Below are 25,034 nucleotides of genomic sequence, written 5' to 3' on the forward strand. Positions count from 1 at the left end.
ATATATATATATATATATATATATATATATATATATATATATGTATGTATTTATATGTATAATTTTCCATTTTGCCATGCTTTTTCTTGGTTTGAAGATAGAATCAGAGACAGTCCAGGAACTCCAGGCTACACAGGGGCTATGCAGGCATCCTTTTGCTTCTTTAATACTCTTTATCAACAGACTGAAAAAAATCATGTTAGTAAACATTCACATAAATGTTTTAAAGCCTGGAAAGTGCTTTACAAATATCACCTTATTTTCTTTTCCCTAATAGGTGCTACTATTATCCACAGTTTGAACATGAGGAAACTGAGGTAGGCAAATTTTGCCCAGGGTCACACAGTTAGTAAGTATGTAAGACATGACTTGAACTCAGATCTTTCTGACTCCAATTCCAGTATTCTTAGCATCTAACTTACTGAACAGATTACTGGCAACCTAGAAATAATAGAGGCTAGCAGATCTAATTCCCAAATAAGTACCTCAAATAATTGTTTGTCCATTGAGAAATATCTCCATCTGATATCTTGATTTTCAGGAGCACAGTAAGCCCTATTTTATCTAATTATCTATGAGCTTGTTTACTTTCTGATCAGGATCTATTTTTGAGACCCAAGGATCTTCTTGGTGGTCCTCTGTTACATATCCAAGTTGTGAACCTAGTCTTAATCACAGTCAACTGAAAACTTTAGCGAAGGCATAGGTTTTGATACTTTTCAAGAGATGAAACAACTCCTAGAATAATATATTTAATTATATATTAATTTTAATCATTCAATTCTTTCCCAAAAATGGTTCAGTTTTGTCAGAGGAACATACCTTTAGAGTCCTTTTTTTTAGAGCTTTCCTGAAAATATCCTTGGAAAATCAGTGCTTCTCATTCATTTTCTGAAGAGAAAAGCCTCATATTAGACCAAATAAGAATATGCTGTTGTTTTTACTTTCTTCTTGCTGGACCCTATGACGAGAGGAAAGAAAATCAATGGTATTTATCAAAATGACCATTTTTGCTTTGGGGAAATTAGTTATAAGAGTGGGTAGTTGATTATATTAAATTGCTAGGAAAATCCTATCATGAGGAAGAGACAATATATTTGATAAAAATAACTATAGAATTGCAAGGTAGAAATCACTAATTGAATAATTTCTAGGCTCATTGCCTTTTTCAGGCTTCAATACATACATTAAATATGGTTAAGAATGGTGATATCACTAATTCTGGAGATAATAAATGCAGTGTTGCATGTCATTCAGCTGACAAACAATTGACAGGTAGTTTTTACAATAGTAAGATGGATTCTTATATGGGATGTGTTGATTACTTATGTCAGTCCTTTGAAATTTAAAAGCAGTAGTAATTAGAGTTGTAAATCTCTACTAAGTATAATTAGATTACTATTTATATTCATTGTCATTTAAAAAACAGGCATACTGAGACATTATTGTCAGGAGGGGAGGGAGGAGGGATTATTGTGATTTCCTTAAAACAATAATCTGCTAGCATTATATGCTTATAGCTTATTCATTTTAGTTTCTGGATTCCAAGGAAATGGTTTCCAAAGTGATCCCTTCTATTTGCTTAAGTGCAAAACAAATAGATCTCAAATCAAAGGATCCAATTCTCCTTCTGTCCACCAATCCTCCTTGAAGACCTCTCTTTTTATCTGCAGGATATGAGTCCCAGTTGTACAAGTGCAGATCTGATTAACATCAGTCCTATATGTACAATACAAGGAAGTTAAAAAGAAGTCAAGAAAGGCAGCTGAACCAGACCACAGGTTTATTAAAGTAATCCATGTTTCAGGCAACAATCTTGGAGTTACTGATAGAATCTTACAACATATTTCAGAGAAAGAAAGATGACCAAAACACAGGAAGAAGGGAAATAAAAGACATTATTATCCCCAAGAAAGTGAACAAGAGATTATTAATTATGTAGCCATATACCTTCATTCTCAAGTTTATAAAAGCATTATGGGAAGAATTGACATGTTAATCTAGGGCTTCTTGATATAAGTACAAAAAAAGAAAATAGACAAGCATTCACAAATTATTTTCCACAACTGACCAAAGCTTTGATATCATACAATTTACTCAAAGATACAGAGAACTAAAAATCCCACTGTATTTACTAATTGTTGTATACAACAAAGTATTGAACTGAAAAATATAGTGATTTGCTTTCCTCCAGGAAGGAATCTTTCATTCATTTTTTTAAAAAAAAATCATACAAGATTCTTTGATAAATTAAACCACTGAAGTAACTCTTTAAATGATTCTGGGATTGTTAGCATTAAATGAATAATAATTAAAAGAACAAGTTTTGTGCTTTTCTAAAGCTATTTCACACTGCCATACAGGATATCTTACATAATCTTCAAGTGGAAGAGAAAGCCCCTACTACATATGATAAAATTCACTAGATCAGTGATATCAGCCTCAAACAGAAATGCTCCTTGTTAGTCAAATGTTAATGTAGAAAATGACAAATTAATATGAACTGATATTGTATTGTATTTATGTTTATTTTTGTTAAATACCTTCAAATTACATTTGAATCTGGTTACAAAGCATTTTGGATATTTGCAGGTAGTTTATCTCTGAGCTTCACATCTCTGCTTTAGATATTTATATTTATGAAGAATATTTTTCTGATTAGGGCAAGTCCAATAACATTACAGGGTGTCCTTTAGGAAATCCATGACTAATCAGAACAGGTCAACATAGCAATAAGTTCTCGAAAATTAAATGAATTAAAAATGGCTATTTTTTAAGCTACAGCATTCAGTTGGAGGAACAACACATTGAGTTGCACCACAGACAAATACAATAACTAAAATAAATAAAGTATGATAAGAAGTTTGTTTTTTTAGATGTTAAAATGATATTTTTAAAGTAATGGTTAGTATTTATATATCAGTATAAGGTTTGTAATGTGCTTTACTTATATTATCTCAATATTTTTCTCACACTAACATTGTAAAGTAGGTACATTTTTATCCCTTTTTACATATGAAGAAACTGATCCTTTTACAAGTTAAGGAGTTAACCCAAAATCCTTCATTTGTAAATGTATGAGGGAGATTTTGAATTCATGGCTTTTTAACTCCAACAATCCAATTATACCACTACCAGAGTGAGTTCTGTAGGACAGAAGTGCAAAAGAAATGAGAGCTCTAAAGTAAATACTAGGAAGGGGAATTAATATTTTATATAAGAGTTTATACAAATTTCTCTCAAATTAAAATTAATCAAATAGAAATTAATGACTTCATGAAGCAGGTAATATTAAAACAATGTCAAAAGAATAAAAATAGAGGAGGGAAAGAGAGCATTTCATTTAAAAATGTTCTTGAAAATAGCTCAGATGAATGCAATTTAAAAATCATTTGAACTAACTGAAAATCATTGCCCTATCCCACACTCCCCATAAAAAGAGTTTGGATATAATATTTCAGCACAACTACAAAGAAAAACTGATCAGAGCTATTAGAACTAAAGGCCAAAATGAAAATAGAATCCACCAGTCACCTTCTCAAAGAAACTCAAAAAATAAAAATTAACAGGAATATCATAGACCCATTGGAAAAGTTTAGGTAAATGAAAAAAAAATGTTACTGGGAACTAAAGAAAAAAAATCAATTATTGAAGTATTACAGTTAGGATCACATGAAATTTGGCAACTAGCACTATAAGGGAACAGAAAGACAGGAATAGAATAAGAGGTAAGGAATACAGGATTACAACCTATAATAATATCCCTTGCACAAGTTAAAACATCAAGAAAGGCAGTTAGACTAGACCACAGGTTTATTAAAGTAATTCATGTTTCAGGCAACAAGCTGGGAGTTACTGTAGAAGCTTATAAGATATTTCAAAGAAAGAAAGATTACCAAAATCAAAGAAGAGAAATAAAAGACAATATTATTACCCCCATTATTATTATCCTACAAAAGGGGAAATGTACCTTTACAAGAGTTCAAATTATTGTTTTTTGTTTTTTGTTTTTTAGATTTTTCAAGGCAACGGGGTTAAGTAACTTGCCTAAGGCCACACGGCTAGGTAATTATTAAGTGTCTGAGGTCGGATTTGAACCCAGGCACTCCTGACTCCAAGGCCAGTGCTCTATCCACTGCGCCACCTAGCCGCCCCTCAAATTATTCTTAATGAAATAACCAGAGCTGAGTAGAAACTAAGAAATATGAATATAGGAGTCAAGAAAAACATTAAATGCAAAAACAAGTTAATAACTGGAAGCAACTATATAAGGATGAAGTTTACATTCTAATAGAGATGATACAGATGTCCCTTCGGAGATTTGAAAACATTATGGATTTCAGAAAGAATTAAATAAAACCAAGGGTATGGAAGTTAGTTTTATTGTGTTTCAAGGAAAAAAAGGAAAGGGAGGAGGAAATAGCTTCCCCTAGCATAGTGAAGGGGGTAAAGGAAAACACTATTTCACATTAAAGAAGTACACAAGTAGAAAAATAAACAAATAAATATAAAAACAAAGAGGAAGGCATGTGAAAGAAGGCAAGAATTCTATTTCCATCTCTATTGGTTAGAGGGTAGAATACATACATAAAAAGAATCTGAGGTAGAAACAAAAACAAAAAAAAATTCAACTCAACAGGGAGGTAACAAAGAGATGGGAAATGCGAAGAAAGATATATTCAAGGAGAAATCGAACTTTAGAGAATTAATTATGAAGAGATGGCAAGAATCTTATATTGGAGTGTGAATAAGAGAAAAGAAGAGGAGAGTAGAAGCTAATTTCACCAAGAATAGAGCACATTTCTCTCTCAAGACTCCTTCATTGCAATGAAAATGGAAGGGGGTAAAAAGAGGGAGAAAAATATAAGAGAATAGATTAAAGGGAAGTATAGAATTGGCAGTCATCATTTGTGAATGTGAATGGGATGAGCTCACCCATAAACAGAGAGGAAAGTAGAAAATGGCATCTTACAATATATTGCTTATAATGAAGTAACTCAGAACATAAAGATTTGCAATGTTTTCAAAAAGGATTGAAACAAAATCTATTATGCTTCAGCTGAACTCAAAAGAACAGGGTGAGTATTCAGGATATAAGGCAATAATAAGCAAAATAGGGACAGCTAGGTGGACAGTGGATAGGGCACTAGCCCTGGAGTCAGGAAGGCCTCAGTTCAAATCCAGCCTCAGACTCTTAATAATTACCTACCCTGTGACCTAGGGCAAGTCAATTAACCCCCCTTGCAAAAAAAAACCCCTCAAGAATAAGTAAAATATGCTTCTTAAGATATGTGAACAATTAAATATCATTGTCAAAGATACCATAAATAATTAATTGATTCAATAGCTTATATATGTACATATATAATATATATATATATTCATTGACTAGCATAGAATCTAAATTATTAAAAAATTAGAAATGAATTACAGGCAAAAATAAAACTAATTTGATACATTTGGTGTCTTTTTATATAAAAAAGCAAAAGAAAGATGTTAAGGAATTCAACAGAATTTAGAAAAATTAGAGTTGATAAATCTGAGATTTTCTAAGGTGGAATAGGAAAAAAACCTGTATACTCAGCAATGTATAACACAAACATTGATCATATATTAGGTTAAAAAACCCTCACAAATACAGAATAGAATGATTTATAATTATATTTTACTAACCACAATGTAATGAAATATATTCATTAAATAATGAGTGAAGAAATGATTAAAATTAATTAAAGACTAAGAGTCAAAGAAGAATAGATACAATAGATAATTCACCAGGAAAATGACATCAGTGATACAAATAATGAATACTTTATGGTATGAAGTAAAAGTGGACCTTATAGGGAAAATGTAGAAAAGTAAACAAAAAATAAAATGAGAGAATAAAAATAAAACAAATGAAAGAACAGATCAATGAATTTGATATGAAGCTAAAAAATCTAGTAAACTAACAATTTTAAAACAGCAACTTAGTACCAAAATAAAAATTCTGAAAGTCAAAGAAGATATTTCTAAAAATAAAGGAAAGTCAAATTGCTAGTATCTAAAAAAAAAGAAAGAATAAAAAGTTTAGAAAACAGGAGAATTTGTGACAAATGAAAAATAAATGAAGTAAAGTTAAATGAAGTCAGACCTTATTTTGTCCAACTATAAAGCAATAAAACATTTTAAATAGAGGGGTATTTTAAAAAAATTCACTTAACAGAGCAATAGAGAATTTACATGATGAAATCACAGCCTAAATAAATCTAAATAAATAAACAAACAAGCAAACCAATAAACAAATAGAAAGAAAGGAAGGAAGGAAGGAAGGAAGGAAGGAAGGAAGGAAGGAAGGAAGGAAGGAAGGAAGGAAGAAAGGAAGAAAGAAAGAAAGAAAGAAAGAAAGAAAGAAAGAAAGAAAGAAAGAAAGAAAGAAAGAAAGAAAGAACCATTCAGAAGAAGGGGGGAGATAGAGCCAGATAGATTTACAGGTAAATACCATCAAATGTTCACAGAACATTTAGTTCTAAAATTACATAAATGATTTAAAAAACATGATAGTGGTAGGCCCTATAAAATCATTCTATATCGTAAATGTTACCTTCATCCTTAAATTACAGAAAGTCAAACTAGAGAAGGGAATTTATAAAACAATATCCCTCATAACTGAAAATCAAAATATTAAAATAAAATTTAGAAAAGAGAAAATAATGGTTTAGTACAAAAATTATAAAATATAAGCAAACTAGTTTTATATAGTTAGCCTAGAATAGTTCAATAAAAGGAAAACTATAACTAGAATTAACTGAATTTATCATGAGAACAAGGAATAGCTTATGATAATATTAATAAAGGGGAAGAACCATTTGATAAATTACCACATCTATTTTTGTTTAAAACATGAAAATACATAAGTTATAAATGAATCTTTCTTAAAGATAAGTAGGTTCTATTTAAAACCAACATAAACTTTGTACATGAGGAATATAAACCAGAATTCTATGTATTGAGAGTGGAGCCAAGATGATGAAGAGAAGACAGGATCTTCCCTGAGCTCTTCAAGCTTCCCTCAGAAACAATGTTAAATCAAGTTTCTAATTACTTTAGAACTCACAAGAGACAGTAGAACATTTTCCAGCTTTAGATATTGGAAGACTTCAAGAAGTCCTTACTCTGTCTTACTCTGGTAGAGGATGAACATGGCCAAATGCAGGCAGGGGAGGGAAACTAGAGGGATGCTCTCAGTTGCAGCAAAGATCAGCAGCCAGGGCTCCTAGGTCCTGGGTCAGCAGGCCAATGACATAGCAAGTCTGTTGTGATGTCTCTACTCCAGTATCAAAGGCAAATTACCAGTGCCAAAATACCATCAAAACAGGTATCATTAAGTCAGGCAACTTCAAGAAAAGTTAACAAGTTACTAGCACCTGAGAGTCCAACTTTGAAAGTTCATGATTGGGTCTCTGGTCTCCAGTACAGGAAACTTGGGATAGTGTCATATCTGATCAAGAAGTAGACTTCAATGTTAAAAAATGCAAATTAGGCTAAAAAATAAGTAAGAAACAGAAAAAAATCCTGACCATTGAAATTTACAATGGTGATAAGGAAGAGCAAAACACCATTTCAGAAGAGGTCATTGGAAAAAAGGCTTATATGTAAAGTCCCAGAAGGGAATGTGAATTGATCTCAAGCCCGAAAAAAGTCCACTTAGAAGAACTCAAATAGGATTTCTAAAATCCAGGAGAAAAAAATTCGGGAAAAGTGAAGAGTAGTATGCAAGAGACAGTCAACAGACAAGAAAAGGAAATACAAAAATTAAATGCAGTAAATAATTCCTTCAAAAATAAAATTCGGAGGAGTGGCTAGGTGGCACAGTGGATAGAGCACCAGCCCTGGAGTCAGGAGTACCTGAGTTCAAATGTGACCTCAGACACTTAATAATCACCTAGCTGTATGGTGTTGGGCAAGTCACCTAACTCCATTTGCCTTGCAAAATAAAAAAAAAATACAATTGGGAAAATGAAAAAAGAAAACAAATCTTTAAAAATAAATTTAGTCAAATGAAAAGAGGAATTACAAAAACTAACTGAAGAAAATAATTTAAAAATTGGAATTGGTCAAGTGAAAGTTAATGATGCTATGACTCTCAAGAATGAGTCAAACAAAATAAAGAGAAAAAGGTAGAAGAAAATGTGAAATACCTCATTAGAAAAATAATTTGGTTACTTGGAAAATAGATCTAGAAGAGGTCATTTAAGAAGTATTGGGCTACCTAAAAGTCATGATCCAGCCAGCCACCCATAAAGGAAAACTGACCCAGTATCCTAGAACCCAAGGGTAAAATAGTATTTGAAAGAATCTAACAATCACCTCCTGAAAGGGGTCCCAAAATGAAAATGCCTAGGAATATTGCAGCCAAATTCCAGAATTATCCAGTCAAGGAGGAAATACTGTGAGCAACCAAAAAGAAAATTCAAATATCAAGAGACATAGTTAAAATTATACAGGACTTGGCAGCTGAATTCAATATTAAAGAATCAGAGGGCCTGGAATATTATATTGAGGAGGAAAAAGGACTTGGATTAAACCTAAGAATCAACTTCCCTGCAAAATTCAGCATACAGTTTCAGGGGAAAAGATGAACATTCAGAGAAATAGGGAACTTCTAACGTTTCTGGATGAAAAAACCAGAGCTGAACAGAAAATTCAGTCTTCAAATTCAAGACTCAAGAGATTATTAAAATATAAACATCAAAGAAAAAATGTTATTCAATAAGACTAAACTTTTTTAATGTCATTACACACAAAAATGATATTTGTAACTTGTGAACACTATATTAGATCAAGTATACTTAGAGGATATGCTGATTTTATGTGATGATATAAAATTGAGATAGGAAAGAGTGATTGTACTGGGAAAAGAGAGAAAAGGGAAGCAGAAAGGATATCACATGAAAAGGCACAAAGCATCTATTAAATAGAGTGAAAGAAAGGACAAGGGGAGAATTGCTTGCATCTTTCTCTCATTGGACTTATCTCAAAGATGTAAATATATACATTAAATTTGTCTTAGAAATTTTTCTTATTCTACAGGGAATTAGGACAAGATAAATGAAAGAAAAAGGAAATAAAAAGGAAAGATGGGCTGATGAAAAGGGAGATCAGGCAGGAAAGTAGAAGTAAGAGGGAAAAGGGAAATATAAAAAGGAGTGGAGACTAATCAAAGGGAGAGCAGATTGAGGAAGATAATGTTAGAAGTAGAACACTAGTGAGGAGAGATAGGGTGAAGGGAGAGAGGGAAAAGTACAAATGGGAGAAACATATGATGGAGAGCGATATAGTTAGTAACAATAACTGGGAATGGGAATGGAAATAATTTTTCCATAAAATGGAAATGGAGAGCTGAGTGGATGAAAAGTCACAATCCCCCAATAACTTGTTTACAAGAAAAATGTCTGAAGCAGAGAGATACAAAGAGTAAAAGTAAAGACAGGAACAAAGTATATCATGCTTCAGTTGAAGCAAAAAAAAGCAAAGGTAGAAATCCTGAACAGATCTACTTAAGAAATAAAAAAGAAAACTACATCTTGGTAAAAGGTACCATAGACAATGAAAGAATATCAATTCTAAGCATATATACATTTAGTGATATAGAAACCAAAATCTAGAGACATTAAATGAGTTATGGTGAGACAAAGAGCAAAACTATACTAAAGGGAGAACTCAATCTCCTCTTAGAATTAGATCAATTTGATCACAAAATGAATATAAAGAACCTAAAGAGGTGAAAAGAATTTTAGAAAAGTTAGATATAATATACCTCTGGAGAAAACTGATAGGGAATACCAAGGAACATAAGTTTTTTTGTTTGTTTGTTTGTTTTTTGCTGTGAATCACAATACTTACACAAAAATTGACCAGGCAAAAGGGCATTAAAAAGTTCGCAATTGAGACAACTTGGTAGAGAGAAGCCAGGCACTGTTGTAAGCTCTCCTGACCTTCCCTCAGAACTAAAGTGAATCAAATCTCTTCACAGACTTTAGATCCACAGACTTTAGAACCCATAAAAGAACAAAGGGGAACACCTTCCAGCAAGATCTGTCTAGAGGGAAGCAGAAATGAGGAAGTGCCTGATTTTCTCCCGTACAAATACAGGAAAAAACCCAGGTGTTCACACCTTTCCCCAAGTTTCAGGTGTGGGGGGTGAGTGGGACTGATTATACAGAGAGAGCCTCTGACTTTTCTTTTCCTGATGGTTTAGTTTAGACTGTGAAAGAGTTGCTTGAGATGCATCAAGATCCAGCCCCAAGCTTAGGGTGCTGGTCACTGACAGCCCCAACACAAACAATCCAGAGAAAGCTTCTGACATTTCTTATTGTTTGGTCCACTGAGTACTCACTCCTAACTCCAATAAGTAATGCCTAAAGGGTTTTCTTTTCTTTTTTATTTCTTTCTTTTTCTGATTTATTTTTATTAAAGATATTATTTGAGTTTTACAATTCCCCCCCCCAATCTTGCTTCCCTCCCCCCCCCCCCCCACGGAAAGCACTCTGTCAGTCTTTATTTTGTTTCCATGTTGTACCTTGATCCAAATTGGGTGTGATGAGAGAGAAATGAAATCCTTAAAGAAGAGAAGAGAAGTCTAAGAGGTAATAAGATCAGACAATAAGATATCTGTTTTTTTCTAAATTAAAGAGAATAGTCCTTGCACTTTGTTCAAACTCCACAGCTCCTTACCTAGATACAGATGGCACTCTCCTTTGCAGACAACCCAAAATTTTTCCTGATTGTTGCACTGATGGAATGAGCAGGTCCTTCAGGGTTGAACATCAGTCCCATGTTGCTGTTAGGGTGTACAGTGTTTTTCTGGTTCTGCTTATCTCACTCAGCATCAGTTCATGCAAATCCCTCCAGGCTTCCCTGAAATCCCATCCCTCCTGGTTTCTAATAGAACAATAGTGTTCCATGACATACATATACCACAGTTTGCTAAGCCATTCCCCAATTGAAGGACATTTACTTGATTTCCAATTCTTTGCCACCACAAACAAGGCTGCTATAAATATTTTTGTACAAGTAATGTTTTTACCCTTTTGCAGCATCTCTTCAGGGTATAGACCCAGTAGTGTTATCGCTGGGTCAAAGGGTATGCACATTTTTGTTGCACTTTGGACATAGTTCCAAATAGCTCTCCAGTAGGGTTGTATGAGTTCACAGCTCCACCAACAGTGTAATAGTGTCCCAGGTTTCCCACAACCCTTCCAACAATGATTATTATCCTTCCTGGTCATATTGGCCAATCTGAGCAGTGTGAGGTGGTACCTCAGAGAAGCTTTAATTTGCATTTCTCAAATAATTAATGATTTAGAGCATTGTTTCATATGGCTATGGATTGCTTTGATCTCCTCATCTGTAAATTGCCTTTGCATATCCTTTGACCATTTGTCAATTGGGGAATGGCTTTTTGTTTTAAAAATATGACTCAGTTCTCTGTATATTTTAGAAATGAGTCCTTTGTCAGAATCATTAGTTGTAAAGATTGTTTCCCAATTTACTACATTTCTTTTGATCTTGGTTACATTGGTTTTATCTGTGCAAAAGCTTTTTAATTTAATGTAATCTAAATCATCTAATTGGTTTTTAGTGATGTTCTCCAACTCTTCCTTAGTCATAAACTGCTCCCCTTTCCATAGATCTGACAGGTAGACTACTCCTTGATCTTCTAATTTGCTTATAGTATTGGTTTTTATGCCTATGTCCTGTAACCATTTGGATCTTATCTTGGTAAAGGGTGTGAGGTGTTGGTCTAACCTATCTCCATACTAACTTCCAATTATCCCAGCAATTTTTATCAAAGAGGGAGTTTTTATCCCAATGGCCAGACTCTTTGGGTTTATCAAACAGCAGATTACTAATCATCTCCTGCTTTTACACCTAGTCTATTCCACTGGTCCACCACTCTGTTTCTTAGCCAATACCAAACAGTTTTGATGAGTGATGCTTTATAATATAATTTTAGATCAGGTAGGGCTAAGCCACCTTCTTTTGCACTTTTTTCATTAAGCCCCTGGAAATTCTTGACTTTTTATTTCTCCATATGAATTTACTTACAATTTTTTTCTAACTCAAAGTAATTTTTTGGAATTTTGATTGGTAGGGCAGTAAACAGATAGTTTAGTTTTAGTAGAATTGTCATTTTTATTATATTAGCTCTACCTATCCATGTGCAGTTGATATTTTCCCAGTTATTTAAATCTGATTTAATTGTGTGAGAAGTGTTTTATAATTGTTTTCAAAAAGATTCTGAGTCTGTCTCGGCAAATAGACTCCCAAATATTTTATATTGTCTGAGGTTACTTTGAATGGGATTTCTCTTTTTAGCTCTTCCTGCTGTTTCTTGCTAGACATATATAGAAAAGTTGAGGATTTATGAGGGTTTATTTTATAACCCACAACTTTGCTAAAATTGTAATTGTTTCCAGTAATTTTTTGGATGATTTCTTGGGATTCTCTGGGTAGACCATCATGTCATCTGCAAAGAGTGAGAGTTTTGTCTCTTCCTTCCCAATTCTAATTCCTTCAATTTCTTTTTCTTCTCTAATTGCTGATGCTAACATTTCTAATACAATATTGAATAGTAGTGGTGATAATGGGCACCCTTGTTTCACCCTTGATCTTATTGGGAATGCCTCTAGCCTCTCCCCATTGAATATAATGCTTGTTGATGGTCTCAAATAGATTCTGCTAATTATTTTAAGGAACAGTCCATTTATTCCTACAATCTCTAGTGTTTTTAATAGGAATGTATGCTGTATTTTGTCAAAAGCTTTTTCAGAATCTATTGATATGATCATATGATTTCTGATAGGTTTGTTGTTGATATAATTGAGTATACTAACACTTTTCCTAATATTGAGCCAACTCTGCATTCCTGGAATAAATCTTACTTGATCATAATGTATTATCCTACTGATGACTTGTTGTAATCATTTTGCTAAGATTTTATTTAGGATTTTTGCATCTATATTCATCAGGGAAATAGGTCAATAATTTTCTTTCTCCGTTTTAACTCTTCCTGGTTTAGGTAACAGCACCATATTGGTTTCACAAAAAGAGTTAGAGCTCCATCTTTCCCTATTTTTCCAAAGAGTTTATATAGGATTGGAACCAATTGTTCCTTAAATGTTTGGTAGAATTCACTTGTGAATCCATCAGGTCCTGGAGATTTTTTTTTAGGGAGTTCAATAATGGCTTGTTGAATTTCTTTTTCTGAGATAGGGTTGTTTAGGTATTTAATCTCTTCTTCATTTAACCTGGGCAATTTACCTTTTTGTAAATATTTATACATTTCACTTAGATTATCAAATTTATTCATATAGAGTTGGGCAAAATAATTTTCAATTATTACTTTAATTTCCTCCTCATTGGTGGTGAGTTCACCTTTTTCATTTATGATACTAGCAATTTGGTTTTCTTCTTTCTTTTTTTAATCAAATTGACCAGAAGTTTATCAATTTTATTGGTTTTTTCATAATACCAACTTTTGGTTTTATTTATTAATTCAATAGGTTTTTTGCTTTCGATTTCATTAATTTCTCCTTTAATTTTTAGAATTTCTAATTTGGTATTTAATTGGGGATTTTTGATTTGTTCTTTCTCTAAATTTTTTAGTTGCATGTTTAGTTCATTGATTTCCTCTTTCTCCAATTTATTCATGTAAGCATTTAGAGCTATAATATATCCCCTGAGAGTCGCTTTGAATGAATCCCATAGGTTTTGATATGTTGTTTCATTATTATCATTATCTAGGATAAAATGCTTAATTTTTTCTATAATTTGTTTTTTGGTCCACTCATTTTTTAAAATGAGGTTATTCAGTTTCCGATTTGTTCTGTCTATATCTCCTTGGCCCAGTATTACATATGACTTTTATAAACATTGTGATCTGAGAAAGATGTATTCACTATTTCTGCCTTTCTGCAGTTGATCATTAGGTTTGTATGTCCTAGTACATGATCAATTTTTGTATAAGTTCCATGTACTGCAGAGAAAAAGGTATATTCCTTTCTATCCCCATTCAGTTTCCTCCATAAGTCTACCATATCTAATTTTTCTAACAATCTATTTACCTCCTTAACTTCTTTCTTGTTTATTTTATGATTTTATTTATCTAGATCTGATAGCGCGAGGTTGAGGTCTCCCACTAATAGAGTTTTGCTGTCTATGTCTTCCTGTAGTTCTTTCAGCTTTTCCTCTAAGAATTTGGGTGCTGTCCCACTGGGTGCACATATATTCAATATTGAAATGACTTTATTGTCTATGGTACCTTTTATTTATTTCTTTTTTAAAATTTTCATCCATTTATACATACATATTTAAAAGTTACAAAATGTCCCTCCACCCTTCCTTCCCATCCCCCTTTCCTCAGTAGGGAACAGTCAGGTTAGCATTTTACTATGTATTTTGTTAAACATATTTAAAGTTTGTAACTTTTGGCATGAGGAATCAGGATTAAGGGAAAGAGTTGCATAATATATAATTTTTATAAAGTCTTCAACAGATTCGATAGGATTTTTTTTCTGTGTGTTTTATTTTGTTTTGTTTTTCTTCTTCAGTTTGGGGATAATTCAGTTATCCTAGCACTCTGGGCTGTGGAGAAGAGTTACTTCCATCAAGGTTGTTCATCTCATAATGTTGTTTATGTGTACATTGTTCTCTTGGCTCTACTCTCTTCACTCAGCATCAGATCCTATAAATCATTCCATGCTATGTTTTTTTTTTGTTTTCTTTTAGGTTTTTGGAAGGCAAATGGGGTTAAGTGGCTTGCCCAAGGCCACACAGCTAGGTAATTATTAAGTGTCTGAGACTGGATTTGAATCCAGGCTGGTGCTTTATCCACTACACCACCTAGCCGCCCCCATGCTATGTTTTCTTAAAGAACAATAATATTCCATAGAATTCATGTACTATATATGTACTATAACTTGTTTAGCCATTCCCCAATTGATGGACATCCTCTCAATTTCCAATTGCCACTAGAGAAAGAGTTGCTATGAATATTTTTGAATATGTAGGACTTTTCCTAATTTTTTACATTTTTTTTCTGGATATAGCACTAGAATTGGAATTGCTGGGTCAAAAGGTATGAAGATTTTTATTGCTCTTTGGGCATAGTTCCATATTGATTTCCAGAAAGGCTGGTTCCATTGGACCCATTTTGATCTTATTTTGATATGGGGTGTGAGATGTGGATCTATACCTAATTTTTGCCATATCATTTTCAGATTTTTCCCAACAATTTTTGTCAGATAGTAAGTTCTTATCCCAGAGGCTGATGTCTTTGGATTTGTCAAAGAGGAGATTGCTGTAGTCATTTATTGCAGTTTTTTTTTAACCTATCCTAATCCATGGATACATTACTCTGTTTATTAACTTGTACTGGGCAGTTTTGATGACTACTGCTTTACAGTATAGTTTGTGATCTGGTAGAGCTTGGCCACCTTTCTTTACATCTGATCCCATGCTATTCTTGCCCTTTTTTTGCTCTAGATGAATTTTGTTACTATTTTTTTTCTAGCTCTGTAAAGTAGTGATTTGGTATTTGGATTGGTATGGCACTGAATAAGTAATTTAATTTGGGTAGAATTGTCATTTTTACTATATTAGCTCGATCTAACCATGAGTATTTGACATTTTTCTAGTTATTTAGATCTTTATTTGGGTGAAGAGAGCTTTATAATTGTGTTCATACAGTTTCTGGATTTGTCTTGGGAGGTAGATTCAGAAGTATTTGATGTTGTCTACAGTTATTTTAAGTGAAATTTCTATTTCTATGTCTTATTCTTGGACTTTCTTGTTCATATATAGAAATGCTGATGATTTATGTGCATTTATTTTATATCTTGCTACTTTGCTGAATTTGCTAATTGTTTCAAGGAGTTTTTTAGATGATTTTCTCAGGTTCTCTAGGTATACCATCATATCATCTGCAGAGTGAAAGTTTTGCTTCCTCATTGACAATTCTGAGTCCTTCAATTTCTTTTTCTTCTCTTATTGCTAAAGCTAGCTTTCTGGTACTACATTGAATATTCTACTACAATATTGAATAATAATGGTGATAATAGGCATCCTCATTACACTCTTAATTTTATTAGAAATTCTGTGTTTATTCCCATTGCATAGATACTATTTATTATTTTAAAGAAAACTTTATTTATTGCTAAACTTTCTAGTGTTTTTAATAGGAATGGATGTTGTATTTTATCAAAGGCTTTTTTAGCATCTATTGAGATAACATATGATTTCTGTTGGTTTTACTATTGATTTGTTTAATTATGTTGAGTATTTTCCTAATGTTGTACCATCCCTGGCTGCCTGGTATGAATCCAATCTGATCATAGTGTATTATCCTAGTAATAACTTGATGTACTCTCACTGCTAAAATTTTATTTAAGATTTTTGCATCAATATTCATTAGGGAGCTGGTCTAAAATTTTCTTTGTCTGTTTTGGTTCTTCCTGGTTTAGGTATCAACACCATGTTGGTATCATAAAAGGAGTTTGCAGAACTCCTTCCTCTCTATTTTTTTTAAAATAGTTTATGTAGAATAGGAATTAATTGTTCCTTAAATGTTTGGTAGAATTCACTTGTATATCTATCTGGACCTGGAGACTTTTTCTTAGGGAGTTTATTGATGGTTTCTTTAATTTCTTTTTCTGAGATGGTGTTATTTAAGTAATTAATTTTCTTCTCTGTTAATCTGGGCAGTTTGCATTTTTGTAAATATTCATCCATTTCACTCAAGTTGTATAATTTATTGGCATATAGTTTGGCAAATTAGCTTCGAATTATCTCTTTAATTTCCTCCAAACTGGTGGTTAGTTCACCCTTTTCATTTTTGATACTGGTAATTTGGTTATATTCTTTCTTTTTTTTAATCAGATTAACCAAATGTTTATCTATTTTATTGGCTTTTCATAAAACAACTCTAATTTTCTTTATGAGATCAATGATTTTCTTGCTTTTCATTTTATTAATCTCTCCCTTGCTTTTCAGAATTTGTACTTTAGTATTTAATTGGGGTTATTTAATTTGTTCTTTTTCTAGGTTTTTTAGTTGTATACCGCAATTCATTGATTTCCTCTTTCTCTATTTTATTCATATGGGCATTTAGAGATGTAAAGTTTCTCCTCAAAACTGCCTTTGAAATATCCTATAAATTTTGGTATGGTGTCTCATAATTATCATTTTCTTGCATATAATTATGAGTATTTCTATTATTTTCTGTTTGATACACCCATTATTTAAGATAAAATTATTTAATTTCCAATTAGTTCTTGGTTTATCTTTCCCTGACCCTTTATTACATGCAATTTTTATTGCATCATGTTCTGAGAAATGCAGATTTATTATTTCTGTCTTTCTGCATTTGATCTTAAGGCTTTTGTGTCCTAGTGCATGGTCAGTTTTGATGATGGTCCCATGTACTGCCAAGAAAAAGGTATATTCTTTTCTATCCCCATTAAGTTTTCTCTAAAGATCTATCATATTTAAGTTTTCAAAGATTTTATTCACCTTCTTAAGTTCCTTCTTATTTATTTTGGTCTCTTTCCTTTTCCCTTATTCCTCCTCACCAAAATTTTACTACCTTTCCCCTTTGACTTTTCTTTTAGAAATTTAACTTTCAGTTTATTTTCCCTCAAACCTTCCCTTACCTTTTATATGTCCCTTCTTCCCTTATCTTTCCTGTGCCCAAAACCCCCCTTCCCTGTAGATTAAGTAAGATTTTTAAACCCAGGTAGGAGTGCCTTATTCCCTCACTGAGCTAAATTAATTTTGTTGTTGGATTTATTTAGTTCTGAGAGAGGAAGATTGAGGTCTCCAATTATTAAAGTTTTGCTGTCTATTTCTCAATTTTTTCCTCTAAGACTCTGAATGCTATAAGACTGGGTACATACATGTTTAGTAATGATATAGCTTCATTACCAATGGTGCCTTTTAAGAAGATGTAGTTTCCTCCCTTATCCCTTTTAATGAAATGGATTTTTGCTTTTACTTTGTCTGAGATTAGGATCCATACCCAGATTTTTTTTTTACTTCTGCTGAGGCTTAAAATGTTTTTCTCTAACCTTTTACCTTGATTCTGTGTATTTCTCTACTCCAAATGTGTTTCTTGTAAACAACACATTATAGGATTCTTGTTTTTAATACATTAGGCTATCTACTTCCATTTGATGGGACAGTTCATCCCATTCACATTTGCAATTAAGATTACTAGTTCAGTGTTTCCTTTCATGTTATGTTTCTCCATTTATATTAGTTTCTTTCCTTTTCTCTTATTCCTCCTCACCAAAATTTTACTACCCCTTTGACTTTTCTTTTAAAAATTTGACTTTCAGTTTATTTTCCCTCATACCTTCCCTTCCCTTTTATCAGTCCCTTCTTCCATTACCTTTCCTGTGCCCAGTCCTCCCCTTCCCTGTAGATTAAGTAAAATCTTTAAATCCAAGTGGGAGTGTTTTATTCCCTCACTGTGCTAAATTTATTGAATAGAATTTACTCAGCACTCACATTCTCCCTTCTTATTAATAAGGTATTATCAATCACAGTTCGATTATTTGATTGCTTGATAAGCTTCTATTGTAATCAAGATATCATCATAAATTGTTTACTTGACTGCTTGATAAGTATCATTGACTCAAATTGCATCAAATTATAATTATAATCATTTTTTTTACCTTACCCCCTTTTCAAGTATCTTTTAAGTACACACAATCCTCCTTAGAAGCCAAAATGTCATCCAAAGCCAAATCATTTCTTGAATTATTTGTGCCCCTTCCCCCAGGTCTATTTTCTTTCCCACTTTACCCACCCTCCCCACTCAGAGTACTTAAAACCTTGTTAAGTGAAGCAAGGCCTATTGTGTCTCCCACTTTATCCCCCCTCCCCACCCAGGATACTTAACCCCTTGTTAAGTGAAGCACCAGAAGCTGATCTAATTAACTGACAGAGAACTCTACAATGATTTTAAGTAACAGAGACATTGTCTCAGGTTGTCCATATTTATGATGTTCTCATTAGACAAGGTGCTTAGCACCTTTTGATCAAAGTGAGTCAAAATATGAGTCACTTAAGTTAAAGTTACTACCCCCGCTTTTTTTTTAGTGCAAATTTTTGTCTCAAACATAGAGATATGATCTTGAACCTCTTCAACTGATAGGCAAGACCCCATTATACCCATATCCTTTTAGGCTCATTCACTTCAATTATATTCTACCCTCTAATTTTCCTCAGGGAATTAAGTTCTAAATAATTAGAATTGTTATATCTTCCCTTTTAGGGACATACATATGTTTAAAACAACTTTGTTTTTTTAGTCCCCTTTTTTTCATTTACCTTTTTTATGTAACTTTTTTATGAATTCTTATGAATTCTCTGTTCAGTTCTGGTCTTTCTGTCAGGAAATTCTGGAAGTCCTGTATTTCATTGATAATCCATCTTCTTCCCTGACAATACATGCTGAATTTTACAGGATAGTACATTCTGGGTTGTTATCCCAGATCCTTAGCTATTTGAAATGTTATTCCACTTTTTCCAATCCTTCAATGTTGAGGCTGATAGGTCCTGTGTTAGTCTGATTGTGTTTCCTTTTTCTGCTTGCAATATTTTCTCTCTTTTATTTGAAGGTTCTGGCATTTGGCTATTGCATCCCTTGGAGTTTTTATCCTTTGGTCTCTTTCTGGAGAGTTTCTATGAATTCTTTAAATTGTTATATTGTTATAGTAAATTGTTCTAGTAGATTGGGGCAGTATTCCCTTATAATTTCCTGCATGATGCTTGTCAGGTTCTTTTGTTGGTCAAGGCTTTCTAGTGGTTCATGGATCTGTTTTCCAGGTCATTCATTTTATTTTCCCTAGAAGGCACTTTACAATTTCTTCATTTTTTTAGTCCTTTTATTTTGTTTTATAGAATCTTATAGTCTTGTAGATTCATTATTTTCTAAAGGATCAATTCTAATTTTTAGGATTATATTTTCTTCAATTATCTTCTGTATTTCCTTTTCCAGTTTCTTATTTTTAATTTTAATAGTGTTGATTTCTTTGGTCAACTTGTCACAATTTTCCTTCATGACTGTCATTTCTTTTTTCTGTATTTCTCTTCTAAGCTCTTTGATAAAATTTTGTATTTCAGTCAAAATTTATAGACTTTTTTGTTAATTTCCCTGTGAGTGATTTTTCACATCTTTCTTCTTCAGACTTGGCATTGCTGTCATCTTTGTCTATGAAGTATTTTTCTATAGTGAGCATTCTTTTAGCTTTTTTGTTCATTTTTTTTATTGTAGTTCTGCTCCTGGGATATATGGAGTATAGATCCAAGGTTTATGCTGGGGCTGGCATCTGATCCTTGGCTTGTTTTTGTTCAATATGTTGCCTATGTAGTCGAGGCCTTGCCTTTGCATAGGTTTGTTTCCTCCTTTATATCCAGGTTATGACTTAACAGAGGATTTTTCCCAACCCAGTCCTGTTTTTTCCACCAGTGCTCTCAGGGTTCAGACTTTGTTTAGGGTTGGGATCCTCCCTGTTGGCTTGCTATCTAGCTGTTGGGACCTCGGTTACTATTAGGTTGTCAGGATCTGGATTGCACTGACATTAAAAGCCTCCTGCTGGCTTTCCCTGCTCTCTTCCCTCCTGGACTTTACTTCCCCTTTTCCCCCAAAGAGACAAACCTTCACTGAAGATACTCCATGCTGTCTACAGTTAAAAATTTCTTTGAATCTTTTCTTTTTCTTGGAGTGATCTGTAGCATGAATGTCAGAGTAGAGGCTTCATTTATCTTTGGTAGGGAATGACTTTTGCACCCCCATCTTGGCTCTGCCTCTAATGTGAGGGGCTGTGAATCAATCCCTCCCCCAACACACCTAAGGAAAGCTAACATCCAAAAATGGAAGAAGTCTGCAAAGCAGAGTTGATTAAATGTTACCTTGGATTCAGAGCAGAATATGAATTAATCTCCAGCTCAGGAAAAAGTTCTTAGAAGAGATCAGAAAGGAGTTTAGAAATCAAATGGAAAAATTGGAGAAAGAAATGCAAGAGACAACTAACACTTAGAAAAAGAAAATTAAGATCTTACAACAAAAAATGCAGAAGAAAACATCCTTTAAAAATACAATTGGAAAAAGGCAAAATGAAAATACTTCCCTAAAGAACACAATTGTGCAAATAGAAACAGATAACAACTCCTTTAAAATAGAATTGACCAAATAGAAAAGAAGATACAAAAGCTAAATGGAGAAAATTTCTCTCTGAAAAATAGACTGGGATCAGTGGAAGCTAATGACTTCATGAGACATTAAGAATCTGTTGAACAAAATTAAAAAACCAAAAAATTAGAAGAAAATGTAAAATATCTCATTAGTAAAATCATTGACCAGGCAAATAGATCTAGGGGAGATAATTTAAGAATCATAGGACTACTTCAAAACATTGATCAAAAAAAGAGCCTGGACTCCCTTCTTCAGGATATAGTTAAGGAGAACTGCTCTGACATCCTAGAATTAGAAGGCAAATTGTCATTAAAAAATAAAATGATCCCCTCCTGAAAGGGATCTCAAAATTAAAATATCAAGGAATATTATAGCCAAATTCCAGAATTATCAGATCAAGGAGAAAATCCTGGAAGCACCAGAAAGAAACAAATCAAATACCAAGGAGCCACAATCAGACTTACACAGGACCTTGTTGTATCAACATTAAGGGATCAAAGGTCCTGTAACATGATATTCTGGAGAGCAAGGGAGCTTGGATCACCATCAAGAATCAGCTATTCAGCCAAAGGAAGCTTCCCTTTCAGGGTAAAAGATGGACATTTAATGTAATAGGTGACTTTCAAACTTTCCTGATAAAAAGACGAGCTAAACAGAAAATATGATTTTTAGACAGGAGACTCAAGAGATGTATGAAAAGGTAAAAAGGAATGGGAAAAGAAAAAAACCGCTATCCAATAATATTTGACCAGTTATATCCCTACCTAGGAGGAAGATTCTCATAACTGTTGAGAATTGTAATTCTATTAGAGGGAATATACTCCCTCTGTGTATTTTTGCATTTATGGTATGTCCATGATTTTGATGGAATTATTTAAAAAATATTTTCATTAAAATGGTGTGGAGATTATAAAGTAATGCAAGGAAGGGGAGTGTTGAATGGGGTAAATAACATCACATGAGGTGCAAGGGAGAGAAGGGAGTAGATGAGAGCTGCCTGAATCTTACCCTCATTGAATTTGACTCAAAAATGCATTAACACAAACACACACACACACACACACACACACACAGTTGAGTTTAGAAATTTATCTTACTTTCAAGTATTAGAAGGAGAAAGGGAAGGGGAAGGAAAGACTGATAGAAGGGAAGGAAGGAAGATGGGGAAAGAAAGGGAAGATTGGTGGATAGAAGGCAGAAAATACATAGAGGGAGGCAGGATTCAGAAGCAAAATACTGGGGAGGAGGGATAAGGTGGAAGAAGGAGAATATACAAATGGTAGGGAGATAGCATGGAAAGCAATTAGTAATTATAATTATGAATGTGAATGGTATAACTCTCCCAGAAAGTGGAAGTGGATAGCAGAGTGGGTTAAAACCCCAAATCTTACAATTTGCTGCTTACAAGAAAAATATTTGAAGTGGAGAGATAAACAGAGAGTAAATGCAAAAGGCTAGAGCAAAGCAGTTGCAAAAATAGATCTCATTAAAAGTCATAGGAAACTTTATTCACCTAAAAGGTACGACAGACAAAGATAATTTCAAAAGACTTCTGATGGAAAATACCATTTATATCCAGGGAAGAAAAATACTATTCATATCCAGGAGTTTAAATGAAGACCAAAGTTTTTATTTTTAATTTTTAAAATTTGTCATATATTTTGTCCTTTTTTTTCTCTCTAATGTTTTCTTTATTCTGTTTGGGTGTGATTCTTCTCTCACAACAAGATCAATATGTTTATCCTGGTTATGAATGTAGAGCCCATATCAGATTATTTTCTGTTAAGGGGAGAGGGGAGGGGGGAGAGAGGAGAAAAATTATGAAACTCTGAATCTAGCAAAAAATACTTGGTAAAAACTACTATTGCATGTAGTTGGAAAAACAAATAAACAAAACATTAAAAACCAAATTAAATAAAAAGTTCACAATTGAATACAGAAGCACATAGTAAACATATCCTTTTCAGATCATGATGCAATAAAAAGTATGTGTAATAAGGGGCTATGAAAAGACAGAAAAAATAATTGGAAACTAAATAACCTAATTCTAAATAAGGAGTGGGTCAACAACAAATCAGAGAAACAATCAATAATTTTATCCATAAAATAACAATAATGAGACAGGACAGCATTCAAAACTTGTGGGATGTTGTCTAAGCAGTTATTAGGGAAATTTTTTTATCTCTAAATACTTATGTGAATAAAATAGAGAAAAAGGAGATCGATGAATTGCTCATGCAACCCTTCAAATGACTGATAGAAAAGGAAAATGATAAATATTGGAGGGAATAAGGGAAAACGAGGACACTAATGAACTGTTGGTAGAGCTGTGAACTTATTCTGGAGAGCAATTTGGAGCTATGCCCAAAGGGTTATAAAACTAATGCATATCTTTTGATCCAACAGTACTACTGCTAAGTCTGTTTCCCAAAAAGATCATAAAAAGGGGGCAAGGCATGTTCAAAAATGTTTATAGTAGCTCTTTTTGTAGTAGCAAAGAATTAGAATTTGAGGGGATTCCTATTAATTAGGGAATGATTGGTATATGAATGTGGTGGAATACTATTGTTCTATAAGAAATCCTAAGGGACAGGATTTCAGAAAAGCCTGGAAAGACTTGCATGAATTGATGTGGAGAGAAATGAGAAGAACCAGAAGACCATTATACATACTAACAACAATTATGAGAGGCTGATGGAACAGCTTGCCCCATCAGTGCAATAATCAGGGACAATTTTAGGAGATCTGTGTTGAAAAATATCTGTATCCAGAGAAGGAATTGCGGAGTTTAAATGAAGACCAAAACTTACTATCTTCAATTTTTAAAGTCGTCTTACGTATTATGAAATTTTGCTATCTCTAATGTTTTTTCTTTCTTTTTGAACTATTTCTTTTTTCACAACACATTCAGTTTTGATCAATGTATATCATGGATGCAAATGTAAAGTATAAATCATATTGTCTTCTCTCAGGGGGAGCAGGGAGGGAATGGAGGGAGGGAGAAAAAATTTTTAACACTCAAAACCTTGCCAAAAAATGATTGGTAGAAACTACCATTGTATGTAATTGGAAAACAAATAAAATATATAATGGAAAAAAAGAAATCATGAGCAGATGTATTTGAGAAAAACCTGGAAGGACTTACTTAAAATGATTCTCAATAAAGTGAGAAAAGCCAAGGGAACATTGTACACATTAACAGTAATGATCAACTATGAAAGCTTTAATTCTTAAAATTATAATGGTAAAAGACAATTCTAAAAGACTTGTGCTAGAAAATAACATCTACATCAGTGAAAGAACTATGGAGCTAGAATACAGACCCTTAGCATACTAGTTCCACTTTTTAAAATTTGTTGTATATTTTTTCTTTCTCATACCTTTTTCCTTTTTGTTCTCATTCCTAATAAGGAAATATATTTAACATGATTGTACATATATAACCTAAATCAGATTACCTACTGTCATGGGGATGGGAGAGAAAAAGGAGATAGGGAGAAAAATGTGGAACTCAAAATCCTACAAAAAACTTCTATCTTTGTTTTAATTTGTAAAAAATTAGTAAAGTTTTAAAATAGAAAAAAATATGTATTAACTCTAGCAATAAGCCAAGTAAAGGACCTGAGATAATAATGAGAAAAGAGGGAACAAAATAATCACATTTTGTGGATGCTATGATAGTTGATTAAGACAATCCTAGGAAGTCAACTGAAAAAATTAAATGAAGTAAACCTGTAGGATATAAAATAAATAGACAAAAATCAGTATTTCTTTATAGTATTTTCCTCCTTAG

Source organism: Macrotis lagotis, chromosome X (assembly GCF_037893015.1).
Source record: "Macrotis lagotis isolate mMagLag1 chromosome X, bilby.v1.9.chrom.fasta, whole genome shotgun sequence".
Taxonomy (NCBI): Eukaryota; Metazoa; Chordata; class Mammalia; order Peramelemorphia; family Peramelidae; genus Macrotis; species Macrotis lagotis.